Source organism: Lissotriton vulgaris, chromosome 5 (assembly GCF_964263255.1).
Source record: "Lissotriton vulgaris chromosome 5, aLisVul1.2, whole genome shotgun sequence".
NCBI lineage: Eukaryota > Metazoa > Chordata > Amphibia > Caudata > Salamandridae > Lissotriton > Lissotriton vulgaris.
In genome coordinates, this window is record NC_141693.1 from 1,415,280,608 (window position 1) to 1,415,302,758 (window position 22,151).

Genomic DNA, 22,151 nt, shown 5'->3' on the forward strand with positions numbered 1-22,151 from the left:
ACCATCCGCACGATGAACTCCATCCACTCCGGATCACCGACCGGCCCCTGCCCTCACCACGTCTTCAACAAGGCCGACTCTGTCATCGCACCCCACCTGTGAGACATCATCAACACATCCTTCGACACCGCCACCTTCCCTGAGAGCTGGAAGCACGCCGAACTCAGCGCTCTACTCAAGAAACCCACAGCGGACCCCACCGAACTCAAGAATTACCGCCCCATCTCGCTCCTCCCGTTTCCAGCCAAAGTCATCGAGAAGACCGTCAACAAGCAGATGGCCGCCTTCCTCGAGACAAATGGATCCCTCGACCCCTCACAGTCCGGCTTCCGAGCCAATCACAGCACCGAGACCGCCCTCATCGCCGCCACCGATGACATCCGAGCCCTGATGGACAACGGAGAAACAGCGGCCCTCATCCTCCTAGACCTCTCCGCGGCATTCAACACTGTCTGCCACCGCACCCTAGTACAGCGCCTCAGCAACGTCGGAATCCAGGACAAGGTGCTGGAATGGATCATCTCCTTCCTCGACGGAAGAACACAGAGAGTCCGCCTACCACCGTACAAGTCAGAGGCCACTGAAGTCATCTGCGGCGTCCCTCAAGGATCCTCACTGAGCCCCACCCTCTTCAACGTCTACATGAGCCCCCTCGCGGCCATCGCACGCCAACACAACCTCAGCATAATCTCCTACGCCGACGACACCCAGCTGATCCTCTCCCTGACCAACGACCCCGCCGCCGCCAGAGCCAACCTGCACGAAGGGATGAAAGAGGTAGCCGAGTGGATGACGACCAGCCGCCTGAAACTGAACTCGGACAAGACGGAGGTCCGCATCCTGGGCTCTTCACCCTCCGCCTGGGACGACTCCTGGTGGCCTCCCGCCCTGGGCACTGCACCCAAACCGACAGACCATGCACGCAACCTGGGCTTCATCCTGGACTCCTCCCTCTCCATGACCAGGCAAGTCAACAACGTCTCCTCGGCGTGCTTCAACATCCTACGCATGCTACGGAAGATCTTCTGGTGGATCCCCACCGAGACCATGAAGACCGTCACCCAGGCCCTCGTCACTAGCCGACTGGACTACGGCAACGCCCTCTACGCCGGTACCACCGCCAAGCTCCAGAAGAGACTCCAGCGGATCCAGAACGCCTCAGCCAGACTCATCCTCGACATCCCACGAACCAGCCACATCTCCGGACATCTGAGAGACCTTCACTGGCTCCCCGTCAAAAAAAGAATCACCTTCCGCCTCCTCACCCACGCACACAAAGCCCTACACGACCAAGGCCCGAGCTACCTCAACAGCCGAATCAACTTCTACGCTCCCAAACGCCACCTCCGTTCAGCCAACCACGCCCTCGCCGCCGTCCCCCGCATCCGAAGAGCGACTACAGGAGGAAGGTCCTTCTCCTACCTGGCCGCCAAGACCTGGAACTCCCTCCCGACCGACCTGCGCCTGACCCAAGACCACCTCTCCTTCAGGAAGAAGCTGAAGACCTGGCTGTTCGAGCAGTAGCGGCACCCCCCACCCCCAGCGCCTTGAGACCCTACGGGTATGTAGTGCGCTCTACAAATGTCATTGATTGATTGATTGATTGATTCCTTTCACAATAACTCAAATAGGCCATCGCTCTATCTGTGGGCTTTGCAATTCTTCTTTTTTTCAAATCTCGACTTATTCACATTTTAGGGGACATTTGATCCACAACATTGTTCCACGCGGAATACTCTCACTGAAATTAGGATACCAGAGCTTTTTATTTACATCGCGAAATAATTTGATTTTAATTTTTTTACTTTTTGGATAATTATTTCATTCACTGGGGTAACGCAGCGAGTCCAAGTTTTTGAAACTGCGGGACTCGAACTCTGCTTACAGCTCCGATTATTGATGAGCATATCCCTTTAAAACCGCAAAGGACCTTGGGATAGCTTCTTTTGTACGCGGAAGCGCGGGCAGAGCATTTGAGCCCGGACCCGATATTACAGGTAACAGTCTGTTATTGCCTGGCATACACATAGCGGTAAACTCTTTCTTCAAAAACTATTTACATTAGATTCCCTTTTTTTCCCGCTACAGAACCGAAGGCATAGTTCCATGATAGGATATCACATGAAAGATACGAAGACAGTATTCTTCATTTTGACATAGAAAACGGGTAAGCGACTTTATTCAGTAACGTTACGCATACCTCAGCACTCACATAATAGCCACATAAGTACCATTATTATCATTGGTTATCTTCTAGATAGAACTAACACACGTCTTCACCGACGTGTATCAGAACTAAACAGAGCTACACTCTGTCACATTGCCTTCAAACTAAGGTAAGAACACAGTTCATTTCACCCGGTTCGAGGTCAAGGAACATTGCTCACTTTCACCTCACTCGTGGTTTAGAGCATGGACACACACTTCATTGTGTTTTTATCATTTTGCACTGAATACCACTCATGAGTAACATTATAAACGATCCACATGCAGTGGGGATCCCACATTTTTTTCAAAGTCCTTTTCACATATCTTTCCTTCATCTCTCTTTCTCTACTCTATTTCATTTTTTAGCATGTTTTATTTATTACATGAGTGCAAATTCTATGTCATCACTTTGTAACAGGTGAAGTTTGTTTTGGGTATGACTATGCATACCATTTAGAAGTGACAGTAGTCAACGTTTGTGTTGTAGGCGTCCTGCGGATGAGGATAACGATTGGAGGATTTTGCTGACTTTCATATACATGTTTTGTTTATTTGTTTTCCCCTGACGAAGGGTTCACATGTAGGAACCCGAAATGCATTGGGACTTGGTTTTTTCATTTTCTTAATCAGCATTTACCTCATTGTACAGTTGATGATTGATGTTTAAAAGACTGTATATAGTACACTGAATATTTACTTTGCTGAAATTGTTCATTACCTCCATTTTTTTGTAACAATTCAATTACGTTGTTTCAATCATGATACATATAATGAACTAAGCTTTGAATGATTATTGAGTCCATTTGGTTTATTGTTTAATACCATATTGTAAAATAAGGAAGACAACAGTTGGTTGTCCTTTAAGCGGTGCTCCGTGTTCAGACTCTGGTAATCCAGAGCCTTCTTTATATTGTAACCAGTTTACGGGCATCGGTGGAAAGATATTGAACAAATCTCCTCAAGGTTCTAAGAACACCACAGCAGGTGGAAGTCGTTCTACTGACTTGTTTTTGGAAGGAGAGTTTGGTATCAAAAATTACACCTAGGTTCCGGGCAGATTGAGAGGGCAGTGGACAGGTTCCTAAAGAAGAAGGCCACCAATCCATTGACCAGATCTCCTCCTTGCCTCCGAAAATCAACACCTCCGTTGATTCCCCATTCAATTTAAGGGAGTTCCTCACCATCCAGTTTGCAACCTATTCCATGCAATTCCCGAAGTTTCGAGATGTAGTTTCAACCGTTTGTGAAAGGGAGACCAGGATCTGAGTGTCGTCAACATAGGAGAGAACTTCCAGCCCAAATGATCTTACAAGCCTGGCAAGAGGTGTAACATAAATGTTAAAGAGCGTGGGGCTCAGGGACAAACCCTGAGGCACCCCGCACTGCACAGGCTTGGCTGGGGAAAGAAAGTCACCCAGCTCAACCCTCTGTGCACGGGCATCCAGGAAAGATTTTAAGAGAATGAGTGCAGGTCCGTCCACTCCTATCACCTTGAGCCGTTGGACTAAGATGGAGGGGGATAGGGTGTCGAAAGCGGCAGTAAGGTCGAGCAGGACCAGAAGTGTAGCCTGGCCACTGTCGACCTTGGCACGGATGTTATTGTTGACTACAGTCAGGGCGGACTCAGTGCTATGGGACCTGCGAAAGACGTGCTGAGAGGGATCGAGGAAGCTGTAGTTCTCCAGGAAGGCACTCAGATGGTGGTTTCAGTGGGCCTCTAGCATTTTTGCAGGTGCTGGAAGAAGAGAGATAGGCCAAAAGTTTTTAAGGATCCGAGGATCAAGAGAGGCCATTTTAAGGAGGGGCTTAACTATGGCCGTTTTCCAGAGGGTCGGGAAAACACCTTGATGGATGGCTAGATTGGTGACTTCCAAGAACACAGGGAGTAGAACATCTCTACACTCTTTGAAGACCTTTAGAGGGCATGGATCAAGAGGGGGGCTTGATTTAAGCCTGTCCAAGTATCCGTTGAGTTGCTCTAATGTGATCGGGGGAAAGGTAAGAGAGCTACCCTGTGGTGACTCTGTCGGGTCTTCGGTAAGAGGATAGGGAAGAGGGGTAAGGGAGGATCCTAATGCTTGGTTGCAGGCTTCTAAGCTAGAGTGAATATCATCTATCTTTGAATAAAAGAAGGCTGATATCTGATCACATAACTCCTGAGATTCTGTTACCGGACAGGGGCTTGCAGAACTGACAGGGAGTCAACAATTTTGAATAGTTCCCTGGAGAAGGTAAGGGAAGCAGTCAGTTTAGAGAAATGTGATTTCTTTTCTGCGAGCACCGCAATTTTATAGTCTTTAAGTAGGAGTTTGTGTTTGATCCTTTCCTCCGGGTCTAGATTGTCTCTCCAGAGCCTCTCTTGTATTCTACAACCCTGCCTCAGAGATCTGAGAGAATCGGAGTACCAAGGGGCCGAGGGGCGTTTCCTAGCGGAGTAGGTCTGTTTGATGGGAGCAAGTTTATCCACCGCTTTTGAGATAGCGTTATGCAGATCAGAAGCCGCAGAGTCAATGTCATTTGTAAGAGATTGAGGTTGGGTGGGCAAAAAGGGGGCTAATAGGTGAATATTTATTGCTCTGAAGTTTCTTTTAAGTTCCCACTTGCACGGACCTGCTAGGGGTAAGGGGAGGTTGGGATGTAAAGAGTCCAGGGGAATGGCCATATGGTCTGACCAGGACAGAGGAAGGGGGCTCTATCCTGGGGTCATTCGTGAAGACCCCGTCCAGTGTGCGGCCAGCTGAGTGTGTGGGGCCTTTTAAGATCTGGTTAAGACCGAGGGATGACAGAGAATCTATCAAGGACGCAATATCAGTGGAGTCCTCTATATCTAAGTGAAAGTTAAAATCTCCAAGAATGGTGAAATTAGGTCTGTCTATGTAGGGTTCAAGCAGCTTGAGAAGCTTCAGAATGAAAGGAGGCAGAGGGCCAGTAGGACTATAAATCAAAATCCCCACAAAAGAGATTGATGGGGAAGGATTGAGTACAAAATAAAGAGCCTGAAAGGGATCGGATGGCAGGGAAAGGGGCTCGGTTCTGCATCTTATAGATGTGGGAGTCGCTAGCTGCCCCCAATGGCTCCTGGAGCTGGTAGTCCTTGCTGCTTGCCCCCTCACGCCCCAAACACTCAGCGCTGCATCTCCCGCGGAGCGGTGAGGTGCGAGGTCTTTTTGTGGGTAAGTGCGGGCAGAAATGGAGGGCTGTGGGCGTAACTGTCTGCCCCAATGGCTCATGGGACTGGAAGTCCTTGCTGCTTGTCCCCTCACACCCCAAACACTCAGCGCTGCGTCTCCCTTATTGTTGCCCTTTACCCTCCCAGTCATCTGGCTCAGCTTGATCTTTAGGTGGACCTTGAAGGGGCTAGGGAATCCCTTGCAAACCCACCCAATAAGTGTGATGCCCCTAGTCTTGTCACACGCGTATTGATGAGGTGACCTAGAAGTGGTTGCTGGTGCCCAGAAAGGACTGGTCAACAGCAAACTCCTCAACCCCTATGCCCAGGCACTGCAGTAGGATTTTCCCATCGGAGGGATAAAAAATGATTTGAAAGATGTCAGCAGGGCATGAAGTGGACCTCTTCCGTATAGACATTTATATCTCATGAGAGCATTCTGTGGACATGCTGTCACAACCTATATATGCATCAATGGGGCAGTAAAAGGGTTAACACATCTTTATTAAACTACATCAGAGCAAACCCCCAAATCTGGCTACGTCCTTTCCCTCATTGAGGAGCATTGCTTCATGTTAGTGATGCATTGGCATTGGACCTCTTCAGGATATACCCTATCCATTCAGGCCCGACTGAATTCATAAGTCCGGTACACTCCTAATGACAACAGCAAACCCTCTGGTGAGGCATCTGAAACATATGTAGCGCTTTCTGGATGTAGCTGTTTTAACCCTTAAAGACCACATCAGCTGACCCATCTGCCAATGGTTATCATTCTTTACATCTGATCATTCTAAAAACAATGTTTATTTAATGGGGATGGAGAAGGCTTAGAGCCTTGGAGCAATACTTCTCTTATATACAGTGTATGACAAATTGGAGTAATAGTTGTGGGGGTGAGAATTCACCTCAAATGACACTTACAATCCTTGTCAATTTGAACCACAAAAGTCACGAAATAAATCTGGTAGCTTGGTACAACAAGCATTTACAATGCAATGGTTTTGCCTTTGTTAAAGTTAGAGCTATTGGCATTGCTCTTGACAATATTTTTATTTATGTTTTTTTTAACATAAATAAATGGCATTGTCATTTACAATTCCAATAGCTTAATCTCTCGCAACTGCCACACACAAACACCCACACAGAGCCCCCCCACACACACACAGAGCCCCCCCACACACACACCCACACAGAGCCCCCCACACACACACCCACACAGAGCCCCCCACACACACAGCCACACAGAGCCCCCCCACACACACAGCCACACAGAGCCCCCCACACACTGCGAGCCCCCCCCCCACACACACACTGCGAGCCCCCACACACACTGCGAGCCCCCACACATTGCAGGCAACAGAGGCACGTAAACAGCTCTTAGGCGTAAGGCATTCTGAATCATAATTTGAGTAAGCTGAGGTGGGGTTGCTTTTGGAGAATTGTATGCTAGGAATGTCATTCTATTGTAGAAGACCAAGGCAAAAAAAAGTAGAAGTAATATTTCAACAACAATAGAAAATGTAAGGGAAATATATTTGGAGTTTCAAGATCATAGTTCTGACCTATAGAGAGAATATTTCAACTAGGAAGTTAAGCTACTTTGTTTAAGGATATCCAATTCCCTAAATTAACACTTTAGAAAATACTGGAATAAATAAAGGAAAATCTGCAGAGCCAGTTGGTTTTCCGGAAAAGATATACTAGTTATTAGAGGAATAATGAGTTACTGTAGTTCAAGAAGTTATAAACCAAAAATGGGAACATAAGGACGGGGACAACCATAAATGGTCAGAAGCTTCCATCCCCTTAATAACAGCAACTTAGAAATCCCATGAACTATATGGCACGTAGACCAATCCGAACACAAGTCAAAGACCAAGATATTAGAACATGTGTTAAACATTTTTTTTACCTTGCACTGTTCTAGATAAATAAAAAAGTGTGTCATTCCAAACAGATACCAAAGCCATGCCAGGATTGCTGCCACCAACCCCACTTTTACAGCTTGGTTACATCAGGTGGTCGATATCATCAAAGTCACCAAAGGTTACAACAGGGTCAAAAGGACTGACTTAAGGTAGCTGCAAAGAAGTTCTGTGAAATATGCAGACTGTATCAACAATAAGTCTGACTTACCTCCTCATTTCCAGACTTCGAAAGAAATAGTTCTTAAAATTGGTAATCTCTCAGGCCACTTCAACAAGCATGAGAAGTCAGGGCGTATGATCTGGGTTCAAGTTGCATCCTGATGAGACAGGGCCCAGAGTTGTTATCGTCTTTATTCTCATCAGACCAAATGATATATGTTAACTATGGTAGAATAAATTGCCATCATCTGTACGGCCCAAATGAAAGGCAAAAGTATATTCAATAAAATAATAATCTGTCCCAAGCTCAATTCCTTTTTCAAGAATAACCTTCTGGATGAAGATAACTAATATTCAAAGAAAGCACAATTCAGAAAGTTAATTTTGGCCTCAAAAGGGGTTAGGATGCCAAAGGAAGAAACTAATCAGAACTATATAACAAGCATTTGCAATTGAACAGGTCCGGCAATTGCAAGATCTAGAGCCATTGGCATTGACTCGCGCGGGGTGAGGGGGAGGGGACGGGACTTGGGGTGGGGGGGGACGGAACGGGACTTGGGGGTGCGGGCGGGGGGGGGACTCGCGCAGGGGGTTAAAAAGTAAATTTTTTAAAAATGAGAAACTCTCTTACCTCGTGAAACATCCCTGGCTTGTGTGCACAAGTAATCACACGCTGGGTAAGGACACCCTGCCAACCCTCGCCGCACAAACACGCCCAAAAGACACATGTGCAACTGCACAGCCCCCGCCAGAGTTTCCACCCGGGCCTGTAGAAGTTGCACACAAACACTCGACAGGAACTCGCACTTGTATGAGGAATACCCGCTCTTCCCCTCCCCCCAGAAGTTCTCTCAAGCGATAACAGGCTGTGTTAAATAAGTGTGAAAGAGGGAGGAAGGTGAACACTGACCTTTGAGCATTTCGATAAAACGCATGTTTTTCTAGAGCACCCACTAACCCCTCCTCACCTTGATAATGGATCTCCTGGCTCCGGCAGCCGCAGACGGCGCACGTTTTCCTCCAAGTCTGATTCTCAATCTGCATGTTTGATCCTCTGCAGCCCCCCACCCCTGCACGTGCTTCATGTTTGATCCTCTGCAGCCCCCCACCCACACCCCTGCACGTGCTTCCCGTATCCGCTGTAAGCACATATTCTTTTTCACCCTGTCCATTTAAACAGCTTGCTCCTCCCTCACAATTGAGGCACACGAGTGCATCTGTGCACGCAGCAGAGAGGCCAAGGACTGGTTGTGCAGGTAGGGGGGCGGGAACGGGGCCGGGGAGACACGGAGAGCGAGGCAGCGGTAGGGGGGCGGGAACTGGGAGCTGAGGCAGCGGTAGAGGGGCGGGAATGGGGCCGGGGAGACTCGGAAGCAGAAAGGCGCGGAAACCTACCCCTGGCCATGGCCATCTCAGGTAAACTGCCTCTGGAGCCGCACACGTTTCCCAAAGTCCTAAAGCCATTACCCAAATAACCGTATTTGCACAATGAGAGCCATGAACTTTCAAGGAGAGCACAGCGGCGAGATGTGTGTTTACAAAGCCTCATGTAGAGCTGCCTATTGTCTGCTCGTTTATTGCACAGTAACGGTAGCTGTTAACTGCCCTTACTCCTCACATCCTTGAAGTTCAGCGATATCCTGTACTTGCCAAGTTGTTTGGACTGTTTCTTTGCATTTTACAGGCATGTGTGGTTGTTAGTAATTTACACCTGTGTCAATTAGTCATTCGTCTTTTTTCACATTATAAGTATTTTCTATTCGTTATATGTAATGTAATGTAATGTATAGGCATTTATATAGCGCACTACATACCCGTAGGGTCCCAAGGCGCTTCGACCGCTGCGAAACCCTTCCTGGCTTCCCTGAGAGATGGTCCCTTAATGGGTATCTCCAGGGTGAGACCAGGCATCCCCGGCGGTCTGGTGGGGCCGTTAGTGAAGATGAGGCAAGCTAATGCCCAGAGTTGCCGAGTGTGATCGCTGATCAGAGTGGGCACCGAGGCGAGAGAATTATCGAGTCCGCTGACCCTGGTCCAGAAACCTGCCGCGCCGGGAATCGAACCCTGGTCCCGGGCCGTCCTCTGCTCTCGGGTCTGCCGCCTCTAACCAGTGAGCCACACTACTATAAGGGTATTCGGTCTATCACTATAAGGGTGCATTAATCTTTTTTGCGTAGTCTATCGCCTGTTTAGATCGCCACATTTTGGGGTATTTACACCTGACCTTGCAAGTCAATGTCCTTCTTTATTGTGGTGTGTTTTCCTGCGAAGCAAAAACATCTAAATAGACAATGTACTCTGAAATAGGTGCCTCCATGGCGCAAGTAAAATCTTGAAATCTTTGTGCAGGGAGGCCCGCAGTCCTCTGGGTTTCTGTGGTGTCCGCATTCACAGACAAGCATGTTATTCGAACAGGTACATGCCTTCTCACAAACATGTCTGAAAACAATTCATAGTTTGTACTGCTTTCAGAGTTCTGTTTGCTTTTCCAAGTGTGTAAACGTGTGCACTACACGGACAGGCACGTTCTGAATTGTATACAACAGCACAGGTGGCAAGTGTTTTAATAAGTCAGAATCAGTGTCAACAAGTGTGGGGGGGGGGCGCGGGGGTCGACATATTTCTCTTCCTAATTCGGAGTCTTTAGGCAAGTTTACCTGGACGCTCTGCAGTCACCTGTAGAAGAAAAGATTCAGCTCAAGTGATCGCTGGTAATATTCTCCAATTTACAACTGATCGCCATGATGCATCACAGCAAAGACTTTAGCATATAATTTGTTTTTTTATTGTTGTTGCACTCCATAAGAGTGCATGTGCTAGCGTGCTGTCTCCCCTTCTCCCCAGTCCTTAGTTGCACCGGCCTTCCTCACCACTCCCACGTCAAGGCTGTTTCCACCCGCCCGCTGCCCCCGTCAGAGCCCTTCAAATGCTTGCATTTTCCAAAGGTGCGAAATAAATATTTGATTGAAACTACCTCACAGGGGTGAGACAAGAGACACAGGTGTGTGCGTGTGCATGCATGTGTGTCTCAGTGTGCACATATAGGCAGCGGTAGGGGGGCGGGAACAGGGCCAGGGAGACGCAGAGAGCGAGGCAGCGCGAGGGGGGCGGGAACTGGGAGCCGGGGCAGCGGTAGGGGGGCGGGAACGGGGCCAGGGGGGGGGGGCGGGAACGGGAGCCGAGGCAGCGGTAGGGGGGGGAATGGGGCCGGGGAGACACAGAGAGCGAGGCAGCGGTAGGGGGGTGGGAACGGGAGCCGAGGCAGCGGTAGGGGGCGGGAACGAAGCCGGGGAGACACGGAGAGCGAGGCAGCGGTAGGGGGCGGGAACGGGAGCTGAGGCAGCGGTAGGGGGGCGGGAATGGGGCCGGGGAGACACAGAGAGCGAGGCAGCGGTAGGGGGGCGGGAACTGGGAGCCAAGGCAGCGGTAGGGGGGCGGGAACGGGGCCGGGGAGACACAGAGAGCGAGGCAGCGGTAGGGGGGTGGGAACTGGGAGCCGAGGCAGCGGTAGGGGGGCGGGAACGGGGCACAGGAAGGCGGGTGCCGGCTCAATGCCGGACCAGATTCGGGGGCGTTCCTGAGGGCTTTTGGCTGACGTAGCGTGACGTAGCCAAAAGCCAAAAAATCTCGGGAACGCCCCCGAATCTGGTCCGGCATTGACGGACAGGCCCGTCTTCCAATGGCTAGCCTCCATTTATGGAGCTAGCCAATGAAAGACGGGAGCCGTTCCTGTCTCCCGTACTATTCTCATTAGGTTTTCACCTGCGCGAAAAAGAGGCGCAGAGCGCATCTTTTCGCCAGGCAAAACCTAAAAAGCAGCGGGCTAAACTTAGGGGCAATGAGTGAAGTTTTTACGAGGTACTCAAACAGTAATAAAATGAATGAACAATACTAGATAAATCCCAAACCAATTTAGAAAAATTAAGAATATTTTAATAAACAAAATGACAACAAAACAACAAAACTCCAAACAGTAAGACAGTAAAACCGAGTTTGGAAGTAACCTTAATCTGTGGCCCAGCAGTGACGCACCTTAGGTGGATCACCTTAGCAGGTTGGTCCTGGTCCCTCAACAGTTAACAGAACAAAAGTTGGCAACAAAATATTAAGTCCCAGGTTTCAGGAAACTTTAGGAGGAGTATAATTTGACAGTACCAGACAGGCTCCAGAACTTTGGGACAGCACTTGGGGGTCAAGACTCACTTCAGCAGAGGCCTGCTGCAGTGTCCTGTTCATGTCTAGAGTAATTTGTCAGTTAGGAATGCCGGAAAGCACATCTTGGTGCTTGCTGTGCCCCTGTAGCCCAATCCGGAGGTCAGCCAACTGACAGTTGGAGTCAATTCTGGGGTCCTGGGTTCAAGGCAAGCAGATCCAGACTCTCTTCTTGCGGTGGTAACTTCAAACTAGTTCTGAGGCAGCTCTCCCTTCCACTGGCTTTGGAGTGAAGCTGACTAGGAAGACAAATGGAGGCAATCCTAGAAGTAAGTTGCATCTCCCAGTGGCAGGGTAGGCCCCATTTGAAGCTCAGGAAGAGGACTGGGCACAGCCCTAAGGCCATCCTGCCTAATGAACAAAACGCCATCATTCACACCCAAGCCTATTCCACTGTCTGGGAGAAATTCGCACCTTCCCACAGGGGAGCCATTGAGCAGTCAGGTGACAATGAACACTGACAGGAAGGCTCTTTTGGCCTGGGCAGAAAAATGGCATCTTTAAAAAAAAGTGTAATTTCTAAAATCGCAATTTTTAAAATAGCAATATAAAATGTAACTTGACCATTGAATTGGATTTTTAAATTACTATTAAAATAATACATTTTTCTAGCTGGTCCAAAACTGAAATTAGGCACTATAAGTTATAATGTAACCCAGTGTTTTTCTACCCGGACGTGTAAAACATTAAAAATACATGTCCTATTTTTTTAAATGTCATGCACCCTGCTCTATGGGCATTTGGACCTACTTTAGGGGTAAAGTATAAGTATTAAAAGGAAGGTTTAGGCCAGGCAAAAGCTTATTTTGGACAGGTGGAAATGGCAATGCCCATTTAAAAGTGTCTACCCAGGCTGCATGGGCATTCTTGGAGACATATTTTATAGTGCTACTTTAGTGGGTAAAACAATAAGTAGTATTCTTTAGTAGTATACATATTATACTTATAGTAGTATTAAGTAGTGTGTATTATAGAAGTAGTAGTATAAATTAGTATATCGTAGTATAAAGCAGTATACTTTAGCGGATGAAACACTAGTAGCATATAATTTACAGGTCCTCTGTACCTGTAAAACTATATACTTAGGACTTATAAGTAAATTAAATATGCAAATTAGGAATATGTACATTTGTTCATGTTTAAAGAAAAAACACAAGCACTTTACCACTGGTTAGCAGGTATAAAGTGTGCAGAGTCCCATGGTCAACAAAAAACGGGTTCAGTGAAAGAATCTGGGGAATCCAATCAAAAGATGGTAATTTGCAATGCCTTCTGACTTGCACATGTTTCTGGAGAAAATGTGGTTGTCGACAAGTCGTCGGTGGGTTAAACTGCAAGTTAAATCTGAAGTAGGGATGGATGACAATGGGTAGCTGAATAGCTGGGTCCTGGTGCAGTTGCCAATGAAGTGAGGAAAGATCTGAGTGGGTGAAATCCAAAGTATTTGCCAAGGAAGTCCTTGACATCGATGGGTCACTGTTCGGCATCTGTCCTGATGAAGCCTTCTACATAAGACTTAGAAACTTTTCTGGAAGTCAGATCTCCTTCAGTAGGGCAAAGCAGCAAGTTGATTCTGATTGGTCATTCAACAAAGACAGCTATGGCTAGAACTCAGTACCTGTGCCCGCTAGTTCTCTGAAGAAAACATTTGCAAAAGGTGCCCAAACCCACCTTTTTCAGTTTGGTCAGGAAGAATACACTCTAATACCAGCCCCAGGAGGCACCACTTGGGGGTTAGGACTCACTCCAACATAAGCTAGCAGCGGGGTCTGGGGATGGCTCAGTTTGAACTGGTCGGCTGGGCAGTTGCAGAGATAGCTGTCTCAGGGAGCCTGTTTTGTCACTGTAGCTCAAACAGTAGGACAGCCAACTGACCCTTGGAGTCACATCTGGGGTTCTGGATTCAAGGTAAGGAGATCCAAACTCCCTTCAGGTTCTTCAGATAGCAAGGCAGTCCTTCATTTGAGTTTCCACAGGTCCAGGAGTGTTTAGATAAAGGATCTGGGTTTGCCATGTAAATGCGCTGTGCCAGTCTGTGGGTTGGAGAAACTTCTGGTAACTCCCTAATCAATGGGTTGAAGGTTCCCAGGGGTGACCCTACCCACATTTGCAGCACTTCATGTGTATGTTTTTGCAAACAATCCCACAGTGCCCTTTTCTACCGAAATCCAACATGGCAGAACCCATCTTCCCCTGGTCACATCTCCCTGTGGCTATGGAAATGGACAGACCATCCCTTGTGGTCACTCCAAACCAGTTCTAGGGGCAGCTCTTCCCTTCTGCTAGGGTTTGAGCCAAATTGACCAGGAGGTCCAAGGGAGGCAGGCCTTGGGTGATCTACATCTACATGTGACAGGGTGGGCCGCCTTTGCTGCTCATTAAGGGGCTCATCAAGTCCCCATGCCTTCCTGTTCAAGAACTTTGTCTACTGTCTAGGAACAATCCACATCTCACCACATGGGAGTCAGTAGCAGTCAGGTGTCTGTAATGGCTGGATTTTCTGTTTAGATGGGATCAGCCCCCAGGGGCCCCTGTGACCCAGCCAAAACGTACTCACCTTCCGTCCTCAGGACTCCTCTATATCCAGGCACCTGGTACCTACCTGAGGATAGGGAACTCGCAATATACAAGCTCATATTATTAAGAACACCACTAAATCTATAGGGATACTAAGAATACTCACTGATTACTAGGGATATCCATACCCTACACCACACTTATTTACATCAGTTGGTCTCGCGGCCACTCTGACCCAGACCGTTCTACCCTAGGGCAGATCTGACACACAATCTGGTGCGTCTACACACGGGCCTGCAGAACCCAATGCTCCCTTTTCCAAAGCGTTCGCGATCCTGCGAAACCTAAACGTCAGTATCCCTCCTGACGCTCTCATTTAGTCTTATGCCACAATCTGGTGGATTTACACGGCGGGGTCCCTCCCGTCGCTCTCATTAACGCCGCATATCAACGACGACCACATTCCTATGAACACCTATACATATATATATATATATTGGGATATTATCTCAGCTGTCTACTCGGGATGAAACTACAATAATAACTTTGAGTGTGGGTCCAGATTATTATGTATTACCTGCTCTTGGCATCAAAGGTCCACTCACTCCCTATTTATGTGATCACCACTTACCTGATTGGGATTACTCATCCATTCATGCATCTAGCAAACACCTAGAAGTGCCATTTACCTTTAGTGAACAAGAATAGGGATTACACACCAGTTAGTTATAAACTGGGGGTTATTTTATTACAGTAATATAAACATTTATGCAAATCTAACAAAGACTATAGGTAGAACACACCGCTTGAAAGAGAAAAGATTACACATAACAGGAACGCTCCGCTGAAAGGGAAAAGATTAAGTGTAGCTAATGTGATGAAAACAATATCACCTGATTAGTGTGAAGTCTTGTTCTAGCTGTCATCTGGGTTCCTCTCTCGTCTGTGCCTTGGCTCATCTCATGCTCTCTCTCCTCTCCTGCACTCTTGGGTACACCTCTGCGCTGATCGCTCTGTCTCTGGACTCCTCTCCCCCACACGAACTGTCTCTCCACCTTGCGTCTTCACTCTTAATAGTTCCTGCCGCTCTGATCACCGTTCATTCTGTCTCTCTTATTCGCTCTATCTCTGCGCCAATGTCCAATTCCATCTGCTCCCATAGGTTAATCCACGAGCTCTCCTCTATCTCTTCTAAAAGGCATTACTTCAGACTCCAGCTATTCACACCTCCTCCTGATAAGCAACTGCTTCTGACTGCTTCCTTCAGTTCCAGCTCACTATTCAACTCAGCTCTTCTCCAGATTGAACCCTCTCTCTCTCTCTGCCAACTCCACTCCACTGCTCTCCTCTCTGCTGGACTCTCCTCTGCTCGACTGCCCTCTGACTGACTCTCTCCTCGACTCCTCTTCGACTGACTGACTCCGCCTCTGCACTTCACAAATATAGAATGCTGTTTCCTCATGGAAAGTTCCAGCCAGCAGCTTCTTCCCACCAATCCCATGCACCAGGCTCCTTGCGCTAGACGCTCCCACAGTGGCACAGTCTGCTTGTTTCGTCTAGAGCCTGAGCCCGGGAACAATTCCTGATTAGATTCAGCTCTGGCCGGTTCTCTCCGGTCCGCTTAGGGCGAACAACAGTTATAACTATAAACATTGCTTTTGCCCTAAAAAGCCTCTCTGCTTCCATCAAGATGGAGTCTCTCTAGCTTTAGGCCTGAAAGGGGTGAAATGCTCCTTAGCTCTGTCAGAATACCTACATAAACCATACCAATATGTCTAATATGTCAAAGCCAATAGGCAATAGACAGGTTAAAGTCAAGAATAAAGGCATATTAAGCAGCTATCCTCTTCTAGGTCTGGAAAAAGGGCTTAAAAGGGCCAACACAGGCTAAGAATGCCTATACTAGATGCGAGCAAGAATAATGATCTATTATCACTGCTAAATAAAGCCAAAAACCCTGCCATTACACTGCACCCTAGATCCTTATCTTGCGAGCATCTAATAAACAACAACAACCATCTAAACAAACATCAACATAATCTATCCAACATAAGCTAGAAATACCTATCCTAGATGTGAGCAAGATTAAGATCTATATCACTGCTAAATATCTCTGCCATCCACCCTTAGATCCTTATCTTGCGAACATCTGACAAACAATAACATCTAAATAAACAAACATCAACAAAATCTATCAACAAGTCAAAACCTAAAAAAACTCCCCAAAAACAATGACAACTCAAGGAAATTCTACCTGAAACTCAATTGTAGGGAATAGAAACCTAAAAACAAATCAAAGCACCCTTGACTCGAATGCTGAAACATATCTGAGATTGGATCTGATAACAACAGAAACTAACCAAAGCATCCTCAAACTAAATGTGCCTCAACTTGTAATGATAACTGGTGAAATCTAGTGATGTAGGGACTTATGTGTTGAATGAAAACAGCAAGGGGCCTAAATGGGCCTACTTCGGACAACTTAAGGCTAAATAAGGCCTACCTACAGTTGTGAACTTAAAAACTAAATGTGTTTCAACTTCTAATGAGAGAACAAGAAAGGGCCTAAATGAGCCTTACGTACTATAGGCAACTTAAGCTAATGATGACACATGAAACTATTGGTGTAGGTGCTAATATGTGAGATGAAAATAACAATAGGCCTAACTGAGGCCTACCAGCTGACATTTGTCAATTTAAAGTGAAATCTGAGAAATACAGTTGCAAGGTCTGGGCAAACATTAATACATAATCATACTAAAAGACACTCTACCCAGAACAATCCAAATTTTAAGGTAACCACCCTTTGATCAATCAAGGTGAAAATGTAAGACCAGTAACAAACCCCATGTTTATAAGAAAGCTAATGAAACATCAAGCTTAAAACAACAAAAAACATTTTAAATCGCACGGTGAAACACATGTGCGCACCATCATTGAAAAAAGTCCTTCATTTGGAAAAACTATAATAGGTGACATATTTTTTTTTTTTAAAGTGGGGCCTGCTTGTAGTGATGTCAAAATTGCAGGCCAGGGAATTAAATAACTTAGTCATAATAGGTGACACGTTTTTTTGCATTAAAAGTGGGGCCAGATTGTCCAAGGGATTATTTAATGTCCAAATTCTTCAGTGTAGGCCACCACCCTGCATCCTCGGTACTTCCTCCAATGTGGCCATCCATCACCCGGTCTGGTCTGGTCTGGTCTGGTTCCATCATCCAAAACAATAAACTAAAATAATAACATGAAAATAAAAAGCTAAAACAAATAAAGGGAGTGGGCAGACGCACGCACGCACCCCAACTGCAGCAATCCTAGAAACAAGAGAAGAAGTATCATTATTCTTGTAAAATAAAATTTTCCATTTAAAAAGCACCCCGGGTGCCTTTCATTATTGAAAAGGAAATATCCTAATTAATTAAAAACATTCAAAATTTAACTTTTAATAACATTGAGTGGGGCCTAACATACCCTAATCCTAACTAAGCCAGTCCCACCCTTCTGGGCAAGAGCCATGCTACAGTGTGAAAAAAAAATTTGTAACACTGCCAAATGATGACAGCATCAGCAGGGCACTGCAAGCCTCCCATTTTCCCTGGTCAGAGTCCGCCCAGGCCCATCAAACTAACTAACTCCAAGGGAAGAGCAGGCCACCCCACCCTTAAATAAACAAGCCGTGCGCGGAAGAAAATTGGATTGTAGCCCATCATAACACACTGGGACGTGATCGAAACTTGCAGAATGAAAAAAAACTCGTCTGCGCAGACCAGCTTGTCTGCCAAGGTCAAAAAACAAATTTCTCCTGCCTTATTTTGTAACTAACAGAAGCTCGAATTTAACAAAAACAATTCTGTTACAGTGCATTGCCAATTAAAAAAAACTCCAGTTTTTTTTGTAAAAAGCCAACTAACTCAACTAAAGGCAAGACATTTCACTTATTTAAGGTCCATTTGTCAAAGAGAAATGATTTGTAAAACAGCATAAAAATGCAGATACATTTCAACATTGTATTTGAGTTCACATTTATAAAAACATACATTTTCATTTTAACATTTTTCATTTCAAAGGCAAATAGTTGCCAGTCACTAATTAAAAGCACATGTTACCATGCACCGTCGGGCAAGATTTATTATTAATAAACTAACAGATTCCTGTCTAGATGGAAACCCCTCACAGAAATAATTAATGAAAACAGCTCGTAGCGTGCACTCTAACGGGCTATCTTTTTAACATTTCACTCATTTTAAAAGAACACAGCTTTCTCCGTAACGTTGATTTATAACCACATCAGTTCCAAGGCGAACCCACACAAATTCGTAGACGCATTTCAAAAGGAATGTGAAATGAACAGAACTCTTCTCAAAACACAAGATGTTACCTTTCCGTCAAGAAACTGACAAAGCACGTAGGCTGACCAAGGAACCAAAAAAAAAAGTCAAAATCAAACCATCAAATAATCCACTGACTTTTATAGTCAGGTCAGATAACCATGCATGTTGACAGCATGTAAAAAATAAAGGCTGCCATCTCAACTCAAGATATTAACCCTTTGGCAGCTCAAATAGAAACATTTCCCAACGTCCATTTTTACATGGGAAAATCATTAGCACATTTCTTCACGTTTACAAATGACACGTACATATTTTCAAAAACGTTATCCCCAAGCACCCGAGAAAGATCCAGCTCTCTCCTGCCAAACGTAATGATAACATGCCCTGTCCAAGCCATGACTACATGGCGCTATTCACAAGTCATATTTACAAGACAAGCTTTTCACAAACAATGTATCCAAGGCGCAATGCACAAGGAACACAGCAGATCAACATGAGAACATGCACCTCACAAATCACAAAAATATGGCGCTATTCACAAGTCATATTTACAAGGAGCTATATTCAAAGAACTCCACAGATCATAAAACAATGAACACATTTCACATTGCACAGCATAAGCAGATGCAGCAAGCAATTGAATGGGCAATTTAAAAGCATTTTTTACACACATTTATACAATTGGACCATCACAAAGATGTAACTGGCTTTCTCATGTAATGCCATCCTTCAACTCTGACAGTTTAAACACCAAGATGAAAACCATTCCTTCCACCCTGAATAAACCAAATGTCATGATGAAATACAATCTCCTCACGCTGCAACTGTTCAAGCCAATAGGTCTAACAGGCTACATGAACTGCAACATTACGCCAGATGGAACTAGCGTTCAGGGCATTCCCTCAGAACACATGGCCAGGCACACAGGCTTCGTAAACTGTCCGACTACGCCAAAATGTAATGGCTGGATTTTCTGTTTAGATGGGATCAGCCCCCAGGGGCCCCTGTGACCCAGCCAAAACGTACTCACCTTCCGTCCTCAGGACTCCTCTATATCCAGGCACCTGGTACCTACCTGAGGATAGGGAACTCGCAATATACAAGCTCATATTATTAAGAACACCACTAAATCTATAGGGATACTAAGAATACTCACTGATTACTAGGGATATCCATACCCTACACCACACTTATTTACATCAGTTGGTCTCGCGGCCACTCTGACCCAGACCGTTCTACCCTAGGGCAGATCTGACACACAATCTGGTGCGTCTACACACGGGCCTGCAGAACCCAATGCTCCCTTTTCCAAAGCGTTCGCGATCCTGCGAAACCTAAACGTCAGTATCCCTCCTGACGCTCTCATTTAGTCTTATGCCACAATCTGGTGGATTTACACGGCGGGGTCCCTCCCGTCGCTCTCATTAACGCCGCATATCAACGACGACCACATTCCTATGAACACCTATACATATATATATATATATTGGGATATTATCTCAGCTGTCTACTCGGGATGAAACTACAATAATAACTTTGAGTGTGGGTCCAGATTATTATGTATTACCTGCTCTTGGCATCAAAGGTCCACTCACTCCCTATTTATGTGATCACCACTTACCTGATTGGGATTACTCATCCATTCATGCATCTAGCAAACACCTAGAAGTGCCATTTACCTTTAGTGAACAAGAATAGGGATTACACACCAGTTAGTTATAAACTGGGGGTTATTTTATTACAGTAATATAAACATTTATGCAAATCTAACAAAGACTATAGGTAGAACACACCGCTTGAAAGAGAAAAGATTACACATAACAGGAACACTCCGCTGAAAGGGAAAAGATTAAGTGTAGCTAATGTGATGAAAACAATATCACCTGATTAGTGTGAAGTCTTGTTCTAGCTGTCATCTGGGTTCCTCTCTCGTCTGTGCCTTGGCTCATCTCATGCTCTCTCTCCTCTCCTGCACTCTTGGGTACACCTCTGCGCTGATCGCTCTGTCTCTGGACTCCTCTCCCCCACACGAACTGTCTCTCCACCTTGCGTCTTCACTCTTAATAGTTCCTGCCGCTCTGATCACCGTTCATTCTGTCTCTCTTATTCGCTCTATCTCTGCGCCAATGTCCAATTCCATCTGCTCCCATAGGTTAATCCACGAGCTCTCCTCTATCTCTTCTAAAAGGCATTACTTCAGACTCCAGCTATTCACACCTCCTCCTGATAAGCAACTGCTTCTGACTGCTTCCTTCAGTTCCAGCTCACTATTCAACTCAGCTCTTCTCCAGATTGAACCCTCTCTCTCTCTCTGCCAACTCCACTCCACTGCTCTCCTCTCTGCTGGACTCTCCTCTGCTCGACTGCCCTCTGACTGACTCTCTCCTCGACTCCTCTTCGACTGACTGACTCCGCCTCTGCACTTCACAAATATAGAATGCTGTTTCCTCATGGAAAGTTCCAGCCAGCAGCTTCTTCCCACCAATCCCATGCACCAGGCTCCTTGCGCTAGACGCTCCCACAGTGGCACAGTCTGCTTGTTTCGTCTAGAGCCTGAGCCCGGGAACAATTCCTGATTAGATTCAGCTCTGGCCGGTTCTCTCCGGTCCGCTTAGGGCGAACAACAGTTATAACTATAAACATTGCTTTTGCCCTAAAAAGCCTCTCTGCTTCCATCAAGATGGAGTCTCTCTAGCTTTAGGCCTGAAAGGGGTGAAATGCTCCTTAGCTCTGTCAGAATACCTACATAAACCATACCAATATGTCTAATATGTCAAAGCCAATAGGCAATAGACAGGTTAAAGTCAAGAATAAAGGCATATTAAGCAGCTATCCTCTTCTAGGTCTGGAAAAAGGGCTTAAAAGGGCCAACACAGGCTAAGAATGCCTATACTAGATGCGAGCAAGAATAATGATCTATTATCACTGCTAAATAAAGCCAAAAACCCTGCCATTACAGTGTCACTGGACACTGGCAGGAAAGCCTTTTGGTTTTAGGTAGGGAAGCAACATCTTTCTAATTGTCATTTTCAAAATAGTAATATAAAATCTGGCTTTACTTTTGTGTTGGATTTTAAATTGCTATTAAAAACCATTGAACCACTTTTCCTGCTGCTCCTATACTGTAGTTGTGCATTATAATTTGTTGTTAGACCCGGCATCAATGGTGTGGGTTTCCCCTGTATTTTTTCTTTTGCCTCCTATTATTTTGCTGTGTGTTGGACTTTGGTTTGCTGGTCTATATGCTTTGAGCACTTTGCCACTGCTGTTCAGTGCCAAAGTGCAAGTGCTCCCTTGTTATGGATTAGTGATTCTATGATTGTCATATTTGGTTTTCTAGTCAGTGCGTAGTACAGTGCACTGTGTGTATCCAGGGTCTGTAAATCAAATGCTGCTAGTGGGCCTGCAGCACTAATTGTGCCACCTGCATAAGCAGCCTGTAAATGTAACTCAGGCCTCCCATTGCAGATCCTGTGTGCAGTGGGGGCACTGCCATGTCGACTTGACAAGTGCACCCACTTGCCAGGCCCTAACCTTCTCTTTTCTTACATCATAGTCACCCCTAAGGTAGGCCCAAAGTGCCTCTGTTGGCAGGGTGCAGTGTATGTGAATGGTAGAACATGC